This window comes from Pteropus alecto, unplaced genomic scaffold (genome assembly GCF_000325575.1).
Source record: "Pteropus alecto unplaced genomic scaffold, ASM32557v1 scaffold100, whole genome shotgun sequence".
NCBI classification, from domain to species: domain Eukaryota; kingdom Metazoa; phylum Chordata; class Mammalia; order Chiroptera; family Pteropodidae; genus Pteropus; species Pteropus alecto.
In genome coordinates this window covers 70,027-83,162 of record NW_006430723.1, presented here as the reverse complement: position 1 = coordinate 83,162, position 13,136 = coordinate 70,027, and the positions used below count along the sequence as shown (strand labels likewise).

The 13,136-nt window shown below is 53.6% G+C and overlaps 1 protein-coding gene across 5 annotated transcripts in view; it reads left to right on the top strand.

Moving 5' to 3' along the window:
- The window catches only part of SFXN5 (sideroflexin 5), a 107,000-nt gene that overhangs the window by 89,529 nt on the left and 4,335 nt on the right, over positions 1-13,136 (top strand). The gene's annotated exons all lie outside the window — the stretch shown is intronic.

The following is a 13,136-nucleotide window of genomic DNA, read 5'->3' as shown; positions in this document are numbered from 1 at the left end:
GAGCTGCAGGATGTGCGCCCAGCTTTCTGGTTTTGAACAACCAGGCAGACGTGGGTACTAGGTGACGAGATGGAGATGCAAAGAGGGGCCTGTTTGAAGGACAGGGTGTTGAGTTGGATGGTCACGTGGAGTTTGAAGAGCCTGAGGGAAGTTGGCTCTGGGTCTGGGGAACCAAAGTAGGGCCACCAGCAGAAAAACAGTAATGGAATCAAGGGTGGTGAGTGGGATCAGCTGGGGAGCCTGTGGGGAAAAGAGGTCCCCGGGGTAAGGGGTGGCGTCTAAAGATGAGTGACCGGGGAGGTAAGGACAGAGCTGCGTGGGATTTGGGAGTGGTGAACCAATTGCAGAGTCAGATGCTTCTGAGAGGCAAAGCTCCTTGAGGTTGAAGAGTGTCCGTTAGTGTCTCAGGCAGTGATGGGTGAGGAACCCCGGGTGGCAGAGCAGACCACTAGGTCCACAGGCTTGGTGCCAAAGGCAAAAAGAGAAACAGACCCACAGCTGGAAAGAGGGGTGGGATCAAGAGAGCCTTTTTTGTTGTTTATTTCCCCATTTTTTAAATGGAAGAGGGACATAAAGAGTGACACTTGTGTAATGCAAAAGGAGAGGCACCAAGAGAAGTGGAGGACAGTGGGAGGAGGAGGATGGGAAAGCAAAGCCCACGAGGTGGGGACAGGGGCAGAGCACAGACAAGGGATTCAAGGGAAACACCTTGGCAAGGAGAAAGCCTTTCCCACCTTAGTGGTGGGGAGGCAGACGCAGCTGTGGGTGGGGTTCAGGGCTGGAGAGGTTAAAGAAGTTGTTCTCATAGCATCTGGTCTGTGTTCTCACGACTGAGCAGAGAGGAAAGAAATGGGTGGGAGAGGGGAGGTCAGAGGTTTGAGGACTGTGGAGAAGGTTCTAGACATTCAGAGGAATGAGTGGGAGAGACAGCTGACCAAGAAAGTCAGAGAGCCTGATGGGCAGTGCAGGGGGATCAGCAGAGGGAGAAGCTGAGGGGGGACACAGGTGTGTGGCAGTGGCCAGGTCCCGTCCACCCACAGGTGCTGGGGCCAGCTCTGAGAGGGGCCACAGGGCTCACTCAGCGGGTTTCAGCCAGCTGGGTAGGGCGTTCAGGAGGTTGTAAGACATCAGGAGAAGCAGTGGCCCCCGGAATCTTAGCTGGTAAGAAAGCAAGGTGCGATGGAGAGCCTGCCTGGGAGGGCAGGCGGGGTCAGAGAGTGAACTTGGTATTTGCAGTCCCTGAGCTCACGTGTAGATGGAGGCTGTGGCTGGAGACGAAGACGGGCACTTCTGAATTTGCGATTATAGGACTGACCCTGCTCTGTCCTCAAGAAATGTGGTGGGAGGGTACCGTGTCCCAGAAGGAAGCCAGGGAAGGTGAAATTAAGAGGCCTGGGGTGTTAGACCTGGACCGTGAGGACTGGTGACACAGGGACTTAGAGTAGCAGTTAGTGACCCAGCCTTCAGGCCCTGAGGTCCTAGGGGTGTAAGGACTGGAGTCGCTTTCCTCTACTGAGCTCCCAAGTTTTAGGAGGAAGCTAGAATGGGTGGGGCTCCTGTCTTGGGGGGGTCCAGCCACACAGGGATGAGAAGTCTAGTGTGTGATCTGTACCAGCAGTACCCTCATGACTACAGGGCCCAGCCTTGTCATGAAGCCAGGGACACCCCTCCCGCCTTCTTCACTCCCCACGAAAGCCAAAGAGCTGTTAGCTGCTGACTGGGCAGTCCAGGTGGAGCCCAGGGCTTCTGAAAATGAGAAGGAGGGCACCTCTTGGTGGTCCTAGCATCCTCATCCTGGAAGGGCTGGGCCCAGCACTCCCTGAAGCCGCATCTCTGTACAGTTGGGCTGAGTCTGAGGTCCTAGGCGAGGCTCCGCGTGCCCCGGGTGCTTGGAGGCACCACTGTGTTCGGAAGCTGCAAGTAGCTCTCACGGCTCTACCTGTCTGCATAGGGAAGGGACCCAGGGCCAAGAAACCCCACGGTACAGAATTAGAGACCATCCCTGTAGGAAGGACTTTCTAGGTCATTCCGTTTACCACCCTGCTGGCTTTGCTGGGGAAATGGAGGCCCAGAGCAGCCAAGGGACCAGCCCAAAGTCATAAAAGCCAAGTGCTGATATGGGAGGGAACTCCAGAGGCCACTCCCAATTTAGGCCCCCAGGTCTGAAATGTTACCATCTGCTTCTTCTGTGGGACCTTCTCTCTTTACTCAAACACCTGACCTACCCAGGGGCAGTGGAGAAAGGCAGAGTTGTGTTAGGAAGAGTCAAGGAGTACTGGAGGTCTTTGTTGGGTGTTTCTCTGGCGAAGATAATGGAGAGATGGCAGGGGGTGATGTAAGTGAGCAGTCCTGGCCTCGCAGATGCTCCATGTCCAAGTCCAAGCTCTTTTCTTCCCCCAGGTCTGCTTCAAATTGGCATAGTTCTTCTGGGTGTCTAACCAAAGGGCCTCTTGTTGAACCCAGGCCTCTTTCTCTAGATTGGGAAGGTTATGGTCATTGCGATCATTTGCGGTCATTTGCGTAATAAGTCTGTTCTCTGGAAGGGGAAGGTAGGGACCTGATTTTCAGAGGCCCCTCCTCACGTGCATCAACCCTACCAGGATGCAGGTGGGCCTGGACATTAATAGGTGTTTTGAGGCCTTACTGTAACCTACAGCACCAAGGCCATCAGCCAGTTGGCTGAGAGGACCTCATTCCCACCGTTCATCCTCCCAATTAATTCTCTCTAACGAGGAGCTGCTTCTGCTGTGTGGGGATCAGGTCTCACATCCCAAAAGCCAGTGGGATTTGCCACAATAAGTCTGGACTTGCTTGGGCTGACCTGGGTTTGCCAAGAGTCACCAAGGTTGTCAACAGGAGTAATCGCTGGAACACTAATTAATTAATTAGCTAGGAGGACTTGGAGATTGAGTTTAGGAACTGATTCCTAGCCTGGCTGGCCTGCGGGGATTGGTGTGATGTTTCCAACCCGATGACCCCAGAGGTTGAGGAAAAAACTTCAATCCCTGGGCGAGAGTTTTGTCTGCTCTTTTCAAATCGGTATTTCTGCCTATTGAAATGATGTTAATTTTAAAATTAAGATCTCAAATAATAATAATAGCTACTATTCGCTAAGCATCTACTAGGCCAGGCAGCATGCTGGGAGACTCTGTGTGCCTTGTGTTAAATCTTCCTAATGTCCTTCAAGTTCCAGGTACTACTGACTGTCGAGGGATGTAACCTAGACAGATGCATGCGTCTCAGGCGCTGGGGAGAGGTTTTGTCTGGAGACTTGGAAGTGTAGGTGCATGGAGGGAACTAAAGCTGAGGAAGGGGTGGGGGCACTGTGGGAGGAGGAAAAGGCATCAAGAAAGAGCAGGAGTAGCCAGGGCTGAGGGAGAACCCCAAGGGAGTAGCTTCATGGACGCTGAGGACAAGGACATTTCAAAGAAGAGGGAGCTCTCTGCAATGAGCTGCTGCCGAAGGGACTAGAAGGGGTTGACGAGACTTGGAAATGGTGATGTAGCTAAACGAGGCAGTCTAGGAGGCAAATGGTAGTCTATTTTCTCTCTTTGTTCAGAGAATTGAGCTCAGGGATGGGAAAGCATTAAAAAACAGCAAAGAAAGTTTCATTTACTGTGTGTTCTGTGAATTGGAGTTTCGGAACCTGGAGAGAGGGCAGTGATGGGTCTCTGAGTCCAGTAAGTAGATGGGTCTGGTTGTCTGTGGTGGGGAAATGGGGGTCCAGAACATGACAGTCCTACAAGGTAGGTACCCATATTATTCCTTGTTTACAAATGAAAAAACTAAGGCACATCAAGGTCCAAAGCTGGTAATGATGGAGTGAGCTCTGTACCCACAGAAGGATTTCACAGCCCTCCTCTGCCCACCCCCACCACACTATAAAATGAGAAGGCCTGGGTCTGAGCCCCAAATGGCTCCCTGCTAATATACCGATAGGAACATTCCAGCACCCTCACGCAGCCCTCCTACCCTTTGTGGGGAATCCACATCCATGTTTACAGGGACCCTCTGGAGTAGGTGTTAGTGCCTTTGTTCTCTTTGACCCAGAGCTGGGGGGTTGTCTGGCTGGCCAGCAGGTGGGGTAGGGAACCTCCTTAGGAACTTGGGTGTGAGAATGGGGACACAAGGTCTGGCCTCCCAGGCTCAGTCTCATTGCCATGCAGGGAACACGGAGTCTACCCTGGTGGACCCTGTGACCTGCAGGTTAAGGCTGTGGGGCATTGGCCAAGGCTGTGCCCATGCATGGGCCCATCGCACCCCAAGTCAGTTCCCCACCCCATAGACACTAGGGTGCTTTCCCCTTCTTCCTGTAATTGAGAAGGCCATGTCATAGTCCCCAGTTTCAGAGAGCCTCTGTTCAGTAGGGCAGACAGAAACCCAATAAACAAGAAACTCAAGTGATGATGCAGCTATGATGAAAATAAAGCAGAGGGCTGTTCTAGAGCTCCCCTGGGGGCAACTCGAGGTCAGGTGGGTTGTGGAGGCCCCTGCGGCTTAGTGAGGCCTGATTTGTGGTGGCCCTTCTGGCCCTGGCCTCACTGAAGATTAGGGCTCTAGGTTCCGGGCAAATGTGGTCATTTGATAAAGAGTGCCAATTCTCAGCCTTAGAGACACTCTATGTGTTGAGAGGAGATGGAACACAGGAAACACACACTACCAGAGTCTCCATGTATGAGGTGAGACAGATCTTGGTGGGGCTCATCAAGGAGGACTTCCTGGAAGAGGGGTTATTTCTGGAACAGCTTCACACACACGCGCGCACACGCATATATACACACTGGTGTCTTAGGTCCCTCGAGGGAGATGTCCAGGGTCCAGTCCCCGGGCCCTCAGGCTTGGCTGCAAAAAGAGGCTGCACCAGGGGATGGTGACAGGCAGTGTTCCCCACCTGGGAGTGTTTCTAATCCCATTTAATGAACCTCATGTCTCCCCAGAACAAGAAGTACTACCTTGGCCAAGACCCCGTTTCCGCATCCCTGCCTATTTCTGTTTCTATCTGTCTTTGTGCCTTTTTCTCCCTTCCTCGATTCTTCTTCTGCTCCCCCCTCAACCCTATTCCCCTCTCTTTTCCCCCACTCTTCCCCTGGGAGCTCGGGGGCTGGGGAACAGGGCTGCACATACAAGCCGGAGCCATTGTTCCACAATCTGTTTTTGTCTTCATCTTGTTGGCAGGCGGCAGGAGAGGACCAAAAGGTTAATGAGGCACTGTGCAGCGGGATTACCGCGTGAACGGCAAGTGGCGGGCGGGCGAGCCAGCCATGGTGACAGGGAACTAATTAGGAGCAGTTTAACAGGAGGAAAAAGTGAAATCTCCTCTTCACCAACTGTCAATAATTAGCTGATTTGGTGAGGTTGAAATGTGTCCACAGGAGAAGGTGGGGCTCTTCTGTGCGTGAGTGAGATTCAGAGGAGTGGGGGCCGCTGGGGGCTCTGCTCTGTCCCTGGTGAGGTGAGGGCTGGGGGTTGCCCCATGTCCCCCAGGCCTGCCCTCCTCCCCTCATGATGGCATCCCTTAGCCTCAACTATCCATATGACCTTAGCCTTGACCTCAAAGATCTCAGTTTCCCCAGCCACAAGATAAGGTGTTGGAACTCAGTTTCTTCCTGGCTCTGCCCATTAGGATTCTGGAATTGAAACCAGGAGACCAGGCCTTGGTCCTAGAGTTGAGAGAGCTGACAGTGGACTGTGACCTTAAGTCAGATGTCTTGTCTGCAGCATGGGTGTGCTCTCTGAGAGCCATCTTCTGGGGCCGGGCATGGCTTGAGAATGGTGCCAAATTGTGAATGGGCCCTCCTTGGAACATCACTCACTTGGCTCCTTCTGGCCTTCCAGGAGCAGTAAGGGCTGGGGCAAGGGCACAGGAAAGATGGCGTGGCTGCCTCTGGTTGGGCTGCATGTGGAAGAGAAGGCCAAAGGCTGCCTCTGTAGGGCTGGGGCTTGTCCAAATGTGTGTGTCAGCTTTGCAGGGACAAGGATTCAGGGTCACTAGCAGCAGGGTTGTATCCTGTTGGGCCTGTTTGCCCTGCAGTTGTGAGTTTGTTGGCTTCTGCCCTTTGGTCTTCCCTGACGCCTCAGCTGGGGACCCCCTCCTCACCTTTCCTCTGCCCCTGACTGGAAGAAAGGCATCATCAGAGCTTCCTACTCAGAGCCTCTATGGCAGCTCTGCCAAACCCCTACTTCTCCCTCTCAGCCTGGCTCCTCCTCACCTCAGCCCTAGAGGGTCTAGGGCACTAGAAGCATGTTCGGAGGAAAGCTGAGACCCTCAATTCGCAAGCCACATCTTGCCCTGGTCCCAGAGGGTGGCACTGAGGCCAGGCCCACACTGTAGATGAGGTACCTGAAGGGCAGGCTCAGCCGCCCCGCTTCTCACTCCTTATCCCCTACCCCTCCCTTCTCCCCCTCCAGCTATCAGAGCTAAGAAACAAAGAGGTACACTCTCCCTGTAAAAGAATGTGGGTACCCCCAGGGAACCAGAACCTCCACTATCCCTCTCCCCATCACCAGCCACGAGGAAAATTGTGGTTTTTGATGAACTGACTTGGCTGGGAGCCGTGACCCACCAGAAGCAAATGTCTCCACTAGCTTGCCTCTTTTTCTCTGAGAAAACGTTTGAACTCCCAACCAAGAATATGAAAGAGTTGGGAATTAGCTCAGGTCTTTATTCAAGCTGTTCCAGAAATGACCCCTCCTCCAGGAAGTCTTCCTTAATGAGCCTCAGCAAGATCTATCTCACCTCATAGGTGTAGACTCTGGTACCGTGTGTTTCCTGTGTCCCATCTTCCCCCTCAGGACAATAGTCCTTTCTCCATCCCTCAACACATAGAGTGTCCCTAAGGCTGAGAACTGGCATTCTCTATCAACACCTAATGCAGAGCATGGCTCACCTGGGCTCATCTTGACTTCGTTGGTTCTTGCTTCTCCTGCTCTTCCAGGGCTGATGTGAGACCAGAGGCAATGCCTAGGGAGCACTGTAGTCCTCCTGAGTCCACAGGTGTTCACCATCTCCCAGAGCAGGGGCCTCCTCCCCTCCAGTCTCAAATTCATCTCCTACTTTGCTTGGAGATTTTTGTTTGGGGTTTTTCTCATTTACTGGTTTAATCAGTCCCTACTGAACTCCAAAGTGGGCTATTTTTGCTATCAGAAATCTGCTGCCTCCCCGCCCGCTGCTTTCTTGGAGTTTGCCCACAGGACCCCCCAGGAGGGATGGATGGGAATGGCAAAGCCACTCAGAGCTCAGGAACGCCAACGCCACCTGTCATGTTGCCTGTTCCCCACACCCCCACCCCACACCTGCACATGCACACAGGCCCACACACAAGCACACGCTCGAATATGCACACACATGCCCCAGTGACAGACCTCAGCAGGGCCACCTCTCGGCCCGTCCCTGGTTCTTTCTAGGACCTTCTAGAACACCTAGATGAATTCAGGACAGGGAAGGAGGAGGCTTGGTTATGCAGAGCTTCTGTTGATAGGATTAAAAGCGTTGATATGTGTGAAGTCCTTAGAACATGCCCGGCCCAAAGCAGGGGCTCAGACTTATAAGCCGTGAGGAGATGCCGGCGAGCAAAACCCAGCCTGGGCACTGGGCTAACCGTGGAATTCTGTCTTCCTAATGCAGCGGCACATAGGTTTTCAAGCTTCCGAAGGGCTTTCCCATCCATTTCTTGATTGATCCTCAACTCAGCCCCAGGAGGTAGAAAATCTTCCCACTGCACGTATGGGAAAACTGAGGCTTCTAGGCTGAGAAGGTGGAGGACAGAGAATGATTCTGAAATTGGTCCACCAGAGGGCACCTAAGAACAGTGCAAAGCTCCAAAATGGGGAGGGGGTTCTGAGCATCCCCTAGGTGCACATTGCACAGGGGAGGTGGGAAAGTATAAGGTAGGATCCCTGCACTTGGGGAGCTTGTTTCAATTTGATTTGACTTTTACTGAAGTCTGGTAGTGCACATGGTACAGGAGTCCTGTCTTCAATGGCTCACACTGGGATGAGATGAGCGACCATTGTATTCACAGAGGGTTAGTGTACAAATAGGCCTATGACTGGGGATGTGATAAAGACAGAAATAAGTGTCAGAGGCATCAGAGGTGCCAGTAATGGATTTGGTCTGCGAAGATCAGGGGAGGCTTCCTGGAGGAGGCAGCCTTAGAAGCCTAAGGCTTCAAAGCCTAAACATACAATGTACTGGAAATGGAGAGCAGGCAGTGCATGGGGAACCTGGAGAAGGTCCCAGAAGGCCTTAGTGCCAAGGAGTCCAGCATTCATTGAGAAGGCACCAGGAGCCCAGAGCTAGCACCAGAGGCCTGTCTCAGGGGTCCAGGCTCAGGCCTCAGCTGCTCTCACCCCCAGCCTAACACCTTTGCCCACCACTGGCTGGCTTCCCCAAAGAGGGGCCTGGATGTATATCTGAGGCCTGCCAGCCCTGGAGAGAAAGGATGGGACGTGACTGCCTAGGAGGCAAGTTGGTTCCAGGCCTGGCAGAGGCCTGAGGCACACAGGGTCAGCCAGGTGCCAGCCTGGGTATTGGACCCCATGTCAATGTCATGCCACCTGCAGGCCCCCAGAGGTCCAGACCCTTCCTTGGCCAGGAGCAGGAGGCAGCTTTGAGTGGTGTCACGAGGTCACAGGTCACACTGAACACACCCCAGCCCCGAGCCCAGCGCCTTTGAAAAGGAGGCAGAAAAGCCTCCAGAAGAAAGGCAAGGAGGAGGAAGTTCTTTGTAGTAGGTAAAAGCCCCGGAGAATGGGGCACAGGCCAGGGATCCAGTTTCCTGTTTATGTCTCTGCACCTTAGCTCCAGGTTCAAATATGTAAACTATCTACTGGCCGATGGCTGCAGGTGTGTATGTACTCAGAGGTTGCAGAGGCAGAGGTGGCCCCAAATGCATTCCTGACTCTGGCCCCCCACCCAGGATGAGCCTGGAGACAGAGGCAAATAGCTCAGGGTTAACCCTTCCTGTGCCGCAAAGGAAGGACATCAGGCTGCTCTAGGGGACTCTGCGGCCAGCTGGGCCGTGGGGTGCTCGGGGGAGTCTGGTGGGGTAATGGATGTAGTGCTTCATGTTTGCCGTGTCTGGCCTTAGATGCAACCAGAAGTCTTGGGGTATTTGCTGCAAGGGACAGCAGGGCCTGGCTGGATCTGGAGGATGGGTTGGGGTGTCGGGGGTACAATCCTGATGAGGCTGTCTGGGAGCGAGGGTACAGGTTCTGCCTCAGAGTCAGGGAATGCTAGCAGGGTTACACTGCTTATGTTGTGGCTGGGTAGGCGTGTTCCCAGCAGGCTCACGTCTTCCTGGCACCCCCAGTTCTGGGGCTGGGGGTTACCAATTAGCCAGTGCTGATTGCTAACTTCAGCTTCCTTGCTGGTGTCTGCAGCCCCCACCCTCCAGGGCTCTGGCTCCCCATCCCAGACACCCCCTTCCCTCAAGGGCCACTGCTCACTGGCCATCAGGTGCCTGGGGAAGGGTCCACCAGATAAAGAGGGACCCACAGGTTCCTACCTGCCCCCCACTGGCGGCTTAGGACTAGATCGCCCCTTCTCCCCGAGGACGCTCCTTGCCCAGCCCTCTTTCTCCTTGTTACCTTCTCCCCAGAGGATGCCCTTCAGAGCTCATCTGTGGTGAGAACCAAGCCCCTGCCCTCAGCCCATTGCCCTGGGACGCGAGCTTCTACCGAAGTGGTGCTGCACCTCCTTGCTGCACCCACTCCTCCCACTGGGCCTTGGCACCTCCCTCCCTTCACAACACGCCCTTGAACCACTACAGCTACTACACCATTCATTCTGCTGCTGATGTGTTAAATACTGCTGCTGGCCCCCCAAACAGCAGGGAGACCCCAAGGAAACAGCACAACCCTTTGTCCCTACTTCGGGGACCCCAGAGCTGATTAGAGTTGCCCTTACCAAAGAGCTGGATCACATTCATTTACCAGCACGATCCTGGATGTGATTTCTATGAAGGAGACAGCGCACCCCCCCACCCCCATTCCTCAGGCAGGTGATCTTTGGGGGAAGCGGGGCAGCCCAAGTGTCCCTGCCCCAGCCTCTCTTGATAGCCCAGCGGTGATGCAAGGACCCGCAGTGGTCCTTATACCCACAAAACCTCAAGATGGTGGGCCATTGGCCCAACCCCCAGCTGTGGCCAGAGATCTGGAGGGGTCTTTACCAGTGGCCAGTCGAGTTGGCCAGGACAGAAATGAGAGGCCGTGACTGGGGTCAGCACCGAGTGAAGGTTAGGAAATCTGGACTCTGGAGGTCACCAAATCCTGTTGCCAAGACTAAAGCCTCTCAGCCCTCACTGGGACCACCCAGAAAACCGTTTGCTGGCATCCATGCTGCCCGGTTTCTGCGGCACCCTCTGTCACTGCTTCCACTCCTTGGGCTGGTCCCCCAAGGCCACCATCATGGGCTTGTTCCCTACGCCCGCCCCTCAAATGTGCCTGTTCCCCAGGCCTGGCACCCTCCCCTTCCATCTGCTCTCCTGGGCAAGCTCCTCCACTCCAGGGACTCCGGCTGTGCTCACACAGCCCGGGCTCATTCTCCTGCCCAGACCCCTGCCCAGAGCTCCAGAACCCAGGACCTGTCTGCCTCTCAGGACTCTCCACCCGGGAGACTCGACATGGTCAAACCTGAGCCTACCACCCTCCCACCCTGACCCGTTCCCCTCCCATATTCCCTGGCTCTGAGAATGGCGTCACCAACCACCCCAGCTCCCAAGCCAGAATTAGGAATCATCCAACGCACAGTCGTCTTCAACACCTCCCTCTCGCCCCCACATGGGATTGGTCATCAACTCCTGTGGATTTCATCTTCAGAAAGGATCCCCAGCCCGCACCCTCCTCTCAGCCCCACTGGTGGCATCATAACGCAGGACCTGGCACCTCCCTCTGATTCCCACAGCTGCCCCTTGCCCCTCTAGTCCATCCTCCACACTCACCGCCACCGTAGAGACTTTACTATAATGGAGCCCACCCCTGCTCAGAATCCTTCTATGGCTCCCAATTGCCCTCAGATAAAATGCTGACTCCTTCATGTGAACTGTCCATTTCCTGCCACATACCCCACATGCCCAACATGGCCCACGCCGAACAGGCCATGCTGGCCAGCTAATGCGTTTCCCTTCACCCAACGAGCTTTTCCTGCCCTCTTGTCAATCCTCCCTTTTCTTCCTGGCCCACCTCCTCTGAGAAGTCTTCCTTCCTTTTTCTTTCATCAGTACATGGGCACCCCTGCCCCCTTCCCAGTTTCCATGGTACTTTGTTTGTCTCTCTGGGATCCATCTGCTTTCATATCTGACTCCTCCCCTAGACTTTGAGCTTCTCAAGGGCACAGACTGATCTTATCGATCTCTGTGTGCCCAGCCTTGGTGCATGCAGTTGGCAGCCATAAACATCTGCCGACCTAAGGGCTGATTGAACCGAAATGAGAGAATGCCAGCTCTGTCCCCAGGCCCCTACTCCTGAGTGCCTCAGTCACCTCCCCACCAGAACCTTCTCACTGCCTGCATATCCCTCATACTTCCCTCCTACCTGCTGCCCTCAGCACAGTGGGGAGCCCGGGGGGAGCTTGGAGGCTCTGGGTCTGTGACAGCCTCCACTGAGAGGGTCACCAGGCCAGCACTCTCCAGGGAGTGGGCCGAGTGGGCCGTGGCCCTGGCCTGTGGTCCTCCACCATGGTGGTGAGCAGCCTCTCCGATTTTAATGCGGGCCTCAGTGCTTCAGTGAAAGCCGGCATGGGAAGTTGCTAATAATGGCACTAAAATAAAATATGCTACATCTGTTATGGGTAGCAGAACAAAATTAGCTGCTCACACCTCTGACATCCAAGATGTCTTAACTTAAAATACTCCTTGGCTTACTTTACATCATTTACTGATTATATTTAAAAGAAATACAATTTTGCAATTACTGTTCTTTCCAGCGTGATATCTATGCATCATTTTCCTTTTATGTTTATATATTTCTCCTTCATTAGTGCAGTCTGAAGGGTGATTAGGATTCTTCAAACATTTTACAGAGGTTAAACGTTGATTAAGATTTAATTATTACTGTAAATAGCTTGGAATGACATATGGTGCAAAAGCCTGACATATGTGCATTTGAATAAATGAAGTGCTATTTCCCAGGATGCCTCAGTAGCTGTTTAACAGCTTTCCCGAAGGGTTATGTTACACCTCATGGTAAGATTGCTGGGATGTTATATTTTGTTGGTTTTTGCAGCTGAAAGCTAAGAACAGTTTTCCAGTTTTTTAAAAACATTGAATATTTTAAATACCTAAATTGTTTTGCACAAATTTTTGCTAATTTGTCTAACTAGGTTAAACATTTTCAAAAGCATTTAGATTTTTAAGCGTGGGCGCTATGCATTGTGTCAGTGGCAGCGTGGGGATGAGGGGAGCGGGTGGAGTGGAGGGGACTCGGAGGCCAGCAGGGGTGGGTATGGAGGAGGTGGTTTGAGGAGAGGGGGTGGGGAACAGGCCCAGGACTTGAGCCTAGCTCTTGTCTCTTTGGCCCTCTCAACTGGCCAGAGCCTGGGTATTGGGGTACCAGAGACTACAGGGGAAGCGTTCCTGTTTCTCCAGGAACTCTGCTATGCCCACCAGCTCTAGTCCACACCATATTCCCTCTTGTATGGCCTCTAATGTGCACAGCCTGGGCATGACAGTTCTGGAAGGCAAGGCTGCTCTATGCTACCTTGTGCCTAGGCCCCAGGGTGTCTGGCCAGAGAACCATCGGGTGGCAGCATGGGGAGCTGGCTTGGGACAGGGGTTGATTCAGTCCTGTTTTGACGGGTTGAGTTCAAGTGCCTGTGAGACATCCATAGAATGGATGGAGACTCCTCAGGAAGGCATCACCAGGAAGGCTGAGTCACCCAGGGGACATGTACAAGGAACAGAGCCCAGCCAGACCAAGCCCCAGGGACCCTGAGAAATATCCAGTGGATGTCACAAAAAGGGTGTCAGCAGTGCCCTTGGAGAGAAAGATTTTTGTGGAATGTGGTGGGAACAGAAGCCAGATTTGCTGTGGGTTGCAAAGTCATTAGGAAGCGAGGAGGTGGAATCGGCTACTGTAGATAATACCTTGAGGAAATTTGGTGGTTGGGGAGGAGAGGCACCAGGCAGTAGCTACAGTGT